General features: G+C 46.3%; 1 pseudogene; it reads left to right on the forward strand.

The window, feature by feature from the left end:
• The first annotated feature begins 3,628 nt into the window (after window positions 1-3,628).
• Window positions 3,629-10,647, forward strand: LOC123039157 (uncharacterized; annotated as a pseudogene).
• The last annotated feature ends 635 nt before the right edge of the window (window positions 10,648-11,282 follow it).

Consider the following 11,282-nt stretch of genomic DNA (forward strand, 5'->3'; position numbering starts at 1 on the left):
CGCATAGGTGCCATGTTTACAGTTTATCCTTTTAGTAAAATTAAAACCATCACACAAATCGCCTCCTTTACCTCATTTCGTCCACTAAATTATGTGTCATGTGCCGACTCACCGACTGATACTGATGTGGAATTCGGCGTCATGTCAGCACGGCGTGTGTGCTCGGTCTGTTAGAACAGAATACAAAATGTTAACGAGAACATATCGTGTGAAACCGCGTTTCTGTGCGCCTAACGCACCGGGTCGATTTGAGCTATCGGATGAAAAACCAACAGATAAGTTTGCATGAAACATACTCCCTCCGTTTCTAAATACAAGTCTTTGTAGAGATTTCACTAGGTGGACAACATACAGAGAAAAATGAATGAATCTACATTAATATGCATCTATATACATCCGTATGTGATTTATAGTGGAATCTCTATAAAGACTTACATTTAGGAACGTAGGGAGTAGTTGTTGACACATTTGTAAGATGGGCCAAGCATTTCGTCAAATTAAACACACAGTCTGCCCTCATAGTCTGGAACTTTTACAATAAGACCTCGTGTTTCATGAAAACCAACCCACTAAAACCAAATCGCGATGGAGTAGGCCGAGGGTTGATTTTGTTTAAATGTAAGATCCTTTTTGCAAACTATATTCACAACACCATCTGTGTCTTAATATTGTTCATCGGTTTTTCATTCAACGGTCCAAATTCGCATGATGCATTGGGTGCACAAGAAGTCACGTTTCACGTGATATGTTTTTTATAGCCCCAACCATGCAGATTCGTGCAGTGGAACCAACCCACTAGGGTTTAAGTTCTAAACTTGGCAGTGGTGCTCACATTTTCTGTATTTATTTCGGGCCTTTCGGTGATGTTTGTTTAGTTGGAGTCTTTCTTGTCGACTGCGAGGCACCTGGTCACTTCATTAATCTCACAATGCTATGCCGACTCGGTATCTCGAAGGTACTAATAGGAGTAGGGTATGCGTGCACGTGTCTCTGGGCGAGTGTATGTAAGCATGTATGTGTGTATTGTGTTTGAAAAAAAAACATGCACGTGCACATTCACTCACCACTAACACCATCTTTTGAAGCGTGACCATCACATTCCCATTTGAATGCAAGGAGCAGACTCCAATGAAAATTGGGATCGATGGTGTTGCAATGGGAAAACCCTATATGACGCATTTTGCGTCAAGAATTCGACCTTTCGCACAGGAGGTTGCGATCGAGAGTTTAACTGGGCCGGTCCGTTAATGTGTTCCTCCTTCCTGGTTTCGGGAGGCTTCTAGGAAATTCCAGCCGGTCTTTTCCGGTTTTGGGAACCTTCTAGAAGCTTCCTAAACAGAGTTCTGTAATTTTTCTTTTCAATTTTTATTTTCCCTCTTTTTTATTTTCCTGTCATTTTTATTTCCTTTTTCCTTCTTCCTATTTTTTTAGAATTTCCTTATTTTGTTCCTTTGTTGTTTCTTTTTCCTTTTTGTTTTTTATTATCTCTTTTGCAAATTGAACTTTCTTTTTAATATTTTTTCGAAAACTACAACTTTTGTTCAGATTTCCAAAAAATGTTCCTCTTTTTAAAATTTGTTCGCAAATTAAAAAATGTTTGAGTTTCAACTATGTACAGGAATTTCAATTTTTTTTACTTTTAATATTTTGTCAGAATTTTAAAATATGTCCAGGAATTCGAGAAAATGTTCTTCTATAAAAAATAGTTCTCAAATTGGAAAAGTGTTGAAAGTTTAAAAAATGTTCGCGGGTTCAAAATTTGGTCATAAATTGAAAAAATGTTGAAGAATTTCATAAAATGTTCGTGTATTCAATATTTTGTTCATAATTTCATGAAATATTCCATTTTAATTTTTGATTCAGCAATTCAAAAAATGTTGGCGGTTTCAATTTTTTGTTTGGAATATCATGAAATGTTCCATTTTTTAAATATTTATTCACAAATTCAAAAAATGTTCACGCATTCAAATTTGTTTGGAATTTCATAATTATTTCAAAAATTCAAAAAATGTTCAACAAAATCAAAAAATGTTTGCACCTTCAATTTTTTATTCATAATTTCATGAAATATTCCATTTTAAGTTTTTTATTCAGCAATTCAAAAAAATCGTGGTTTCAAATTTTTGTTTGGAATATCATGAAATGTTCCATTTTTCAAATATTTGTTGACAAATTAAAAAAATGTTCATGCTTTCAAATTTGTCTAGAATTTCATAATTTGTTGACCGATTCAAAAAATGTTCACGGTTTAAATGTTTGCCCAATTTGTTCCAAAATTCAAAAAATGGTTCATGTTTCTCATAAACAATTTCTGCCTTTTCAATATTTTTGTTCACATATTCAAAATATGTTCCGGTATCTATTTTTTTTTCATTAATTCAAAAAATGTGCACACTTTTTTTAATATACACAATAAAAGAAATTACACTTTAAAAAATCAATGTAGCAACTAATTTCGGGTTCGCTAAAGTAATTGGTTCCTACTCGCTACAGTACACAAGTCCAATTTTAGTACTTTAAGTTGTGCGTTGCTGTTCAGCCAACTAAACTAGTCTACCAGAGTGGTTATGTGTGCGCGGTCGCAAGCAGTTGGCTGCCAGTTTGAATACCCTCCGCGTCTGCCACTTCTTTTTGCCATCCTTTTCGACCCGCGGTGCAGCTTCATGGGCCGGCCCAGCCGAGCTACCCCTGTGCGTGGCGCCTCCAATTTGACGCAAGGAGCGTCAAATAGGGGCTCCCGTGCAATGGGTTGGACACAAACCTGGCCATCCTCGCTGAATCATGGGTCGGCCCATTAGCACACATGCCGGCACGTAACGGGACTAAATAGGTTGTGTCTGGCCCACGAAACACCGTGTGTTGTGCTCGTCCGCCTAGGCGAGGCCCAGGTGTCTGGCCCAACATGACCCATTGAGTATTGTGATGGCCCGTCTGGCATGAGTGGGATTCAAATTTGAATCCGAGGCGAGGAAGGGCACGCGGGCCGTTTAGGCATGTTTTTTTCCCGCTAGGGTCAGTTATGTCCCTTTTATGCAGAATTTCAAAATTGTAGTCCAAAATTTTTGCTGTAAAGAGGGCTGCCCACCCCCTCATTTCCCACACTCAAATACGACCGATCACGACGAGTACCCAAGCTTCCTAGTATCTGATTTCAGGGATGACATACCCAACTATGTCACGTCATCCCCACCTTCGACATCGTGCTGCACGGGATCGATTGACGCCACAAAAAATTTCAAGTGCCTGAGATTTAGACTGCAATATTTATCCCTTATGACACTTTGCCTCATTTATTATTATTATTTTTGAATTATTTTCTAAAATTTTCCGATGTAATTATAAACGGATCTCCACGTGTCGTGTCATGCCAGGCCCATTTGTGGTCGAGCCGGGCCGGGCCGTTGGCTACTGGAAAGCCGACCAAAAACCCTCTTTTCCCTTTTTGCTCTGCGCCAGATACACGGCTTCGGAAAACACACGACTAGCACATGCGATAACGACTGAGTGGGTGAAGCGCATCTTGTATCCAGTTCAGAGCAGGGGGTGAGGGTTTTTGGCCGGCTTTCAACTCGAGATCCAATGACCAACCCATCGCAATAGGCGGCGGCGGCCGAGTGGGAGAAGCGTGATGCCGCTCATCGGGGCCATCCCCTCCTCCGCAATTCTTCTCCTTGTCGTCCTCTCGGCCGAGGGGCAGCCTTTCAAGGGCCTCGTGCCTAAGAATGGGAGAGTGGACTTGGTCGGCAACAACGTCACATCGTCGACGGACGCGGCAGCGATGTGCTAACAGAGGAGCGTCGTCGACGAAGAAGCCAAGCCGAGCAAGATGGTCGTCGACGTGGCCCCGCACGACATGCATCAAGTGAAATAATGACAAAAGGTTATGTCTGCTTCAATCAACTTAACACGAGGCGTTGAATATGATTGAAGGAGATGGACTCCATCGTTGCAGTTGCAGTGAAGCTGATACAAGCTCAGAAAGTTGATATATCTATTTACACGTTGCTCATTAAGGAGATTCGTTTTCTTATGTCCCTTTGTGATTCTCGTATTACTCATATCAATCGTAGTCAAAATAAGGTTAATGACAGTCTAGCTAAGTTTGCTCGTCTGGATGGCAGAACGATGACTTGGTTAGGTTCAGAGCCTTCAAAGGCGTTGGAGTTTGCACTGATTGAGTGTATGGACCTTGTGATTGAGTAATACAGTATTTCATCCGCAAAGAAACAAGAAAAAAAACTGAACACAAGGCGCTACATATCGTCGCTCAAAGTGAAATCCACTCTAACTCTAAATTCTGAACACAAGTTCACGTGTGCAATATACCATGACGTGTCAAATTTCAGCTCAACGCGAAGTTTCGTGGAAAGTCCCACAGAGTAAAACCCATCGGTGTACATTTTCCTCAATCAGAGACACACATCCTCTGTGGCAAAGTGACGAAGCCAGCCATTTCTGTGATACTAGGCAGAGCCAGCCACGCGCATCTTTTTAGTGTTGAAAGAGAATTGGAATCGAGGTAGTTGCGATAGGCTAGGCACTGGGTCTGGAGTTGAAGTCGAGCCGCCGGCCAAAAAACCCTCTTCCCCCCCCTGCTCTCCATCCACCTCAGTGTTCTCACTTCTTGGGGCCGGAGAAGCACAATGGCGTTGCTCGCCGGAGCCGCACTCGCCTCCTGCAGCATCCTTCTCCTCCTGCTCATCCCCTGCGCCCAGGGGCAGGGGCAACCACCCGAGGCGTCGGAGGACGCTTGGGCCGAGGGGCAACCACCGGAGGCGTCGGAGGACGCTTTGACGACGCTCTTGTCCGAGGGCGGGTGCGGCGCCTTCGCCGCCCTCGTCGCCGCGACGGCCGGCGTGGGCAAGGCGTTCCGCGAGCAGATCGACAGCGACATGGGGCTCACCATCCTCTGCCCTGACGACGAGGCGGTGGGGGCATTCATGCCCATAGTAGCCGGAAACGGGGAACGGTGGGCCGTCCCTCGATCCGGATTCATCGATCCGGAATCAGATTCGGGAACAAGGTGTCACATCCCTGGTCCTGTTATGCACTAGGCTAGACCCTCATGTGAGCATCATGTTTTAATTCAAGTGAAATTTGAATTGAGGAATTTTCAAAGCCTCAGAAGACCTCTAAAAATAACCAACATTTAAATTTCTTCAAATGAGTCCAAAGAAATGTTCCTGTTACTCTGTGAAAATATTGGTAAGAGGTAAAATTCAAACCAATATTTTTGGAATCACAGAATTATTTATTTTTGGGCCTTTGACTTAAACCAATGACATATTTGAGTTGAATTTATTTCTATTATATAAGAAATAAAGTTCAAATATTTTTGTAAGTTGCCTGTGACCTTGGACTAGTTCCTGAGCTCACATCCAATTTACAGAAAGTTTTAGAAAAATGATTTGATATTTTAAATCAAATCAAAACCAATTGCAGAAAATAGAAAAGAGAAAGAAAGAGAGAGGGAATCTTACCTGGCGCTCACATGGTAGCCCAACCGGCCCAGCACTGCAGCTGGCCGGCCCAGCCCACCACTGCAACCCCTCCGTCGTCTTCCTCCCCTCGCCCCGAAGCAGCTGCGTGCCCGGCGCGCAGGCGAGCCGCGCCAGCTCCTCCCTGCCTGCCTGGCTACCCCCTCGTCGCCCTGGTCGCCTCCCGCGACGCCACGCAACCCCCCTCCCGACGCTCTCTCACTCTCTCTGGATCTCTCCCCTTCCTCTGTTCTCCCCACCAAGAGCCGCCGCCGACGTCGCTCGCAACCACCGCGGCCACAGCCACTTCCTCGCTCCCTCTCTGCGTACCCGAGCTCAGCCGGACCCCAAGCCCCTCTACGTCGACCCACTGAAGCCCGGATGCCCCAATACGACGCTTGCGGCCTTCTTCTCCGACCACGGCCGCCGAATGCCTCCGTCGATTCGGCCACTCCGGCGCGCCCCCGAGCCCACTAACCATCCCTGCAGCTCCGCGGTGAGCCGTTAACCCGATTCCCCCTTTCCCCGTCGTCCCTCGCGTGCTCTAGCCCCGATCCCCAACCATGACCGCAGCATCTCGCCGCCGGCCATGGCATAGCCGTGGCCACAGCCGCGCAAGCTCGCAACGGAGCTCGTCAGCGTGCTCAGCGAACCCCCAGGAGCACGTAGCACCCTCCGGTTTCTCCTCTAGTGCACCGTAGCATCGCCACCGCCTGCACCCGAACTCCGGCCGCCGCCGATTTGGTCGCCGCCGTCGATCCCGACCACCGCAGCTGCTGCCTCCACCACCACTAGATGCGCGAGTCTTCCAGCTCGCTGTAGCCGCAAACCCTGAGCAAAATGGTTCCCTGTATCGCAATCCCGAGCCGCCCTGCCGTTTCTGTCGTCGCTGGCGACAAGTCGCCGGCAGGTTTGACCTGATCGGCCCGGGGTTTGACCTCCCCTGACGTGTGGGCCCAGGCGCCTGCTTGATTAGTGTTAGGTTAGTTAGTGTTAATTAACTTAGCTAACTAGATGAGCCACTGACATGCGGGCCCCGCCCGGCTAACTAAGTTAGTTAGGGCTAATCATATTTAGGTTAGTCGCTGACCAGTGGGCCCAATCCAGTTAGTTAGGGCTAACTAACTTGGTTAGTTGACTGGGTCACTGACCAGTGGACCCCACTGGTCAGGTTTGACCTGGTCGACGCCTTTGACCTGCTGACGTCACCCCGGCGTCATGCTGACGCAATATTCCTTTTCTGGAATTTAGTTTATTTTATAAATAATCAGGAAATTCCAGAAATAGCTAAAACTTCAATAAATCATAGAAAATCAACCGTAAGTCAGAATGAAATAATTTATATATGAAAAATTATCAGAAAAATTCAAGGAATCCATCTGTACCATTTTCATGCATGTTAGAACAACTTATGCTTACTATTTAGGACAAATCATATAAATGGCATTTGAATTTCACATATGGAGTTTGAATTTGAACTTAGGGTTCAAACCAACTTCATTTAACTTTGTTGCTAGTTGCATTAGCTCAAACCACAGCATATTGCCATGTCACATTCATGCATCATATTGTTGCATTGCATTGATTGTGTTTCTTCTTTGTTTGTCGGTGTTTGTCCCCTCTCGATAGACGTGGTTCCGACGATGTGATCAATGACACCGATGAAGAACTATACTATCTTCAGAAGTGTCAGGCAAGCAAAACCCCCTTGTTCATTCCGATACAATCCCACTCTCTCGCTTCTGCTCTCTTTTACTGCATTAGGACAACAACGATTCAACTGTTACTTGCTGCGGTAGCTGAACCCCTTTATCCTTTGCATGACCTGTCATTCCACAGTAAATAGATGAAACCCAGTAGCATGAGTAGGAGTTGTTTGAGCCCTGTTGTGCCTACTCATTCATGCTTGTTGTCATGCCTGCTACTGCTTAGAGTTGAGTCAGGTCTGATTCATCGGGGATGAATCAGAGGTGTGTGAACATGTCCTACCGTGTGTGAGCTAAGTATGCGAATACGATTTGGTAAAGGTAGCGGTGAGAGGCCATGTAGGAGTACATGGTGGGCTGTCTCATTGCAGCCGTCCTCAGGAACTGAGTTCTGTGTTTGTGATCCATGATTCAGCTACTACCACGCATTGGGCCCGAAACCAATGGACCCTCTCGGCTTCTTAATCACCCTTGTCCTCTGTCCAGGAGTTGCAAGTAGTTTCTGGTGTTTGTAGTATGCTGGAGGCCGTGGGCAGCGCTGACCGGAGGGGTGGGCTGTGATGCGGTAGGCACGTGGCACGGTGTACCGGGCACCCGTTTGGTGTCTCGGGAACCCTGCACACATCGTTTGGGGCTGTGAGCGAAACTCCGGCCGGATCTCCTCATGGATGGAACCCGAATAGGCGATAAACCTGGACTAGAGACTTGAGTGTTTAGGCAGGCCGTGGCCGACACCCACGTTGGGCTTCCGCTTGAAGGTTGCCGAGTACATGTCGTGTAAACGGCGGTAAGTGGTGAGAGCGTGTGTGAAGAAGTACACCCCTGCAGGGTTAACATCATCTATTCGAATAGCCATGTCCGCGGAAAAGGACTTCTGGGTTGCCTGTACAGTTCATAGACAAGTGAAAGTGGATACTCTAAAATACGCAAGATAAGTGTGAGTGCTATGGATGGCGTTCTCGTAGGGAGACGAGAGCGGATCCATAGTGGTGTATTGATATGGTGAATATGTGGACTCGTGTGCGCCACCTCAAAAGAGTTGCTTGCAGTCGTAGTTTAGGATAGCCACCGAGTCAAAGCTGGCTTGCTGCAGTTAAACCCCACCATCCCCTTTGTTGATAATGATGCATATGTAGTTAGTTCTGATGTAAGTCTTGCTGGATACAATTGTACTCACGTTTGCCTATTTTATGTTTTGCAGAGAGACTTCAGTCTCGCTAGTAGTTTCGCGTGGACTTCGACGTTAGCTTGTTACCTCAGCTACGATTTTGTGCCCTCGGCAGGATCTGGTAGATAGTCAGGCTTCTCAGCCTCTTTCATTTGTAGATGTCTGTACTCAGACATATTAGCTTCCGCTTGTGTTTTGATCTGTATGCTCTGAATGTTGGGTCATGAGACCCCTGTTTGTAATATCTCGCTCCTCGGAGCCTATTGAATGAATACTTGTGTCGTAGAGTCATGTTGTGATGCCTTGTTGTATTTGCACATATCGAGCATATTGTGTGTATGATTGAAATGCTTGGTATGTGTGGGATCTGACTATCTAGTTGTTTATCCTTAGTAGCCTCTCTTACCGGGAAATGTCTCCTAGTGTTTTCACCGAGCCATGGTAGCTTGCTACTGCTCCGGAACACTTAGGCTGGCCGGCATGTGTCCTTCTTCGTTCCTGTGTCTGTCCCTTCGGAGAAATGTCACGCGATGAATACCGGAGCCCTGTTAGCCCGCTACAGCCCGGTTCACCGGAGTCCTGCTAGCCCAGTGCTACAGCCTGGATTCACTCGCTGATGACCGACACGTTCGATGCTGGGTCATGGATGCCTGTCCCTGTAAGTCTGTGTCACTTTGGGTTTACGACTAGTCATGTCAGCCCGGGCTCCTTATCATATGGATGCTAGCGACATCATCATATACGTGAGCCAAAAGGCGCAAACGGTCCCGGGCAAAGGTAAGGCGACACCCGTGGGAATACCGTGCGTGAGGCCGCAAAGTGATATGAGGTGTTACAGGCTAGATCGATGTGACATTGAGTCTGGGTCCTGACACAAGGGTCGATTCGGTAAGATTCGATGCGGATTCGGTGTTTCCGCAGCTGGATCATCGATTCAGGTTCGGCGACTCGACAGTCTTGGTTCTTGAATCGATCGAGTAAGCAAAAGGTCAGCCATATCAATCACGAACTCCTCGTTTTAATTTCTGCCCCGTTCTTTTCCACTCCTCTAAATAACTTCTTATTCTGCTCTCCAATTACTCCAAGGCTGCTAATAAATTTTCCATTGGGAAGGAGATAATATATTTTAGTCTTCATGAATCGACGATGCAGCCAGTTCCCTGTATAAGTACTCCCTCGGTCCCTCCCAGCCAGTTGCTCCCCACACCCGTAAAGATTTACGTTCCTCGTTCCATGGTACCGTACCGGATTCATCGTACCGGAATTGATTGGATCGCGTTTCCGTTTTAGAAAAATCGTTCTAGAGATGTATACCCTCACTGTACCCTATTTTTTCCAGCCCCCGACTCTCGTCCCCCGTTTCCGTTCCTCGTTCCCACCGTATCGGAAACATGGCAACTATGTTCATGCCGAGGTTCCATAGCCTCACCGCCGACGAGCAGGTCGCGGTTCTCCTGTACCACGGCCTGACGATGGCTTACTCTGAGGAGCTGCTCAGCTGGGTGACCTGGGTCGACGGGGAGTTGTCGACGCTTGATGGGGAGGATATGCTCACCATCCGTCACCAGAGAGGCAGGCTGATGCTTTCTTCGTGGCCGCCGTCGTCACGGAACAAGGCCAGGATCACCAAGACTGTCGTCGACGACGACCATCTCGCCGTCTACCTCATCGACGCCGTGCTGATTCCGACAGAGCCGAAGAAGCTTGACTTCTTCTGGGACTTCTTGGGACCTTTACTGCTTGTTATCGCTGGCGTCCTGGCGCTGTGAGTTTTCTTTCCTGACGCTTAATTCCGCTACTATCAAATGCAGAACGCAGCTCGTACGCCTGCCTGTCCATAGCATCAGTTCATTCGTGCGATTTGTTGGTGTGCTAGCTCGCTAGCGTGTTCCGTCCGACAGAGATTTGAGCGCCTACGTCTATGTATAAATCGTATATAGTACATTTACTCGACAGTAATTTAGATTTGGGCTTTCTGTACATACGTCAATTTAATGAACATGACTAGTTTTTGTCTTTTTGATTAACTCGACTATTATGCTTGAATTGCTCCAGCCTTTTCTAAATCTTGATTATGCACGCTAACTGTATCTGTTATTACTAGTACTATTATTTTGCAGGCGGCTAACTGTAATTTTGTTTATTTACCCTGCAGATTCTTGCTGTGGCATGCGCTTGTTTATGTTTGGTCTCTTGTGTGCCGGCTGAGAAGATGGTGCAAGGATCGCGCTACTGCCTACGTTTCCGCCGCCCGTGTCACTCCACATGGACAACAAGAACATTAGTCTGTGGCCGCTGAGCAGTGCCTCGCCTCCCGTCGTATTCCCTTTTTTTTTTCGAAACGGAGACAAAAGTTTTGCCTCATCGATTAATTAAGAAGAGAATTGCCCAGTTAATTTATGAAAAACCGGACGAAAACCAACCATCGTATTCCCTCTTATGGTCTATAGTTTGAACGATCAGGTCGGTGACTTGTGTATATAGTGTTTGCTCACTTTTGAATCTAGGCTTCGTTTCATTTAACAAAATGTTGGTGACTATGAATTCGATGTGTAGTATGTGTTATTTTTTTAGGCAACTTCTACTGCAAGCATCCGTCCATGGGGGCTGGATTAGCATTTTTTATTGCAATATTGAGTCATTATAAAGAAAGTGTAGCATGCATGCTAGATGGGGGAGGTTCCATTTAATTTATAGTTACTTTCAACAACTTTTCAAAAATCATATATCCTGCAAATGACATGATGTGAACCGACGTGGCGATAAATGGCAAAGCAAAGTGCTGTTGACCTATTGATTAGGCTGTGTTTTGAGCCTGTTCAATCCAGAGCATGACAAGGTAAGTTCACACATGTTGCTCAGGTGTTCCGTGTAATTTATACTGTATTTATGATCTTGTGCGTACATACAGTCAGCGGTCTCGTCTAACAT

The sequence above is a fragment of the Triticum aestivum genome, chromosome 2B (genome assembly GCF_018294505.1).
Source record: "Triticum aestivum cultivar Chinese Spring chromosome 2B, IWGSC CS RefSeq v2.1, whole genome shotgun sequence".
Lineage (NCBI taxonomy): Eukaryota > Viridiplantae > Streptophyta > Magnoliopsida > Poales > Poaceae > Triticum > Triticum aestivum.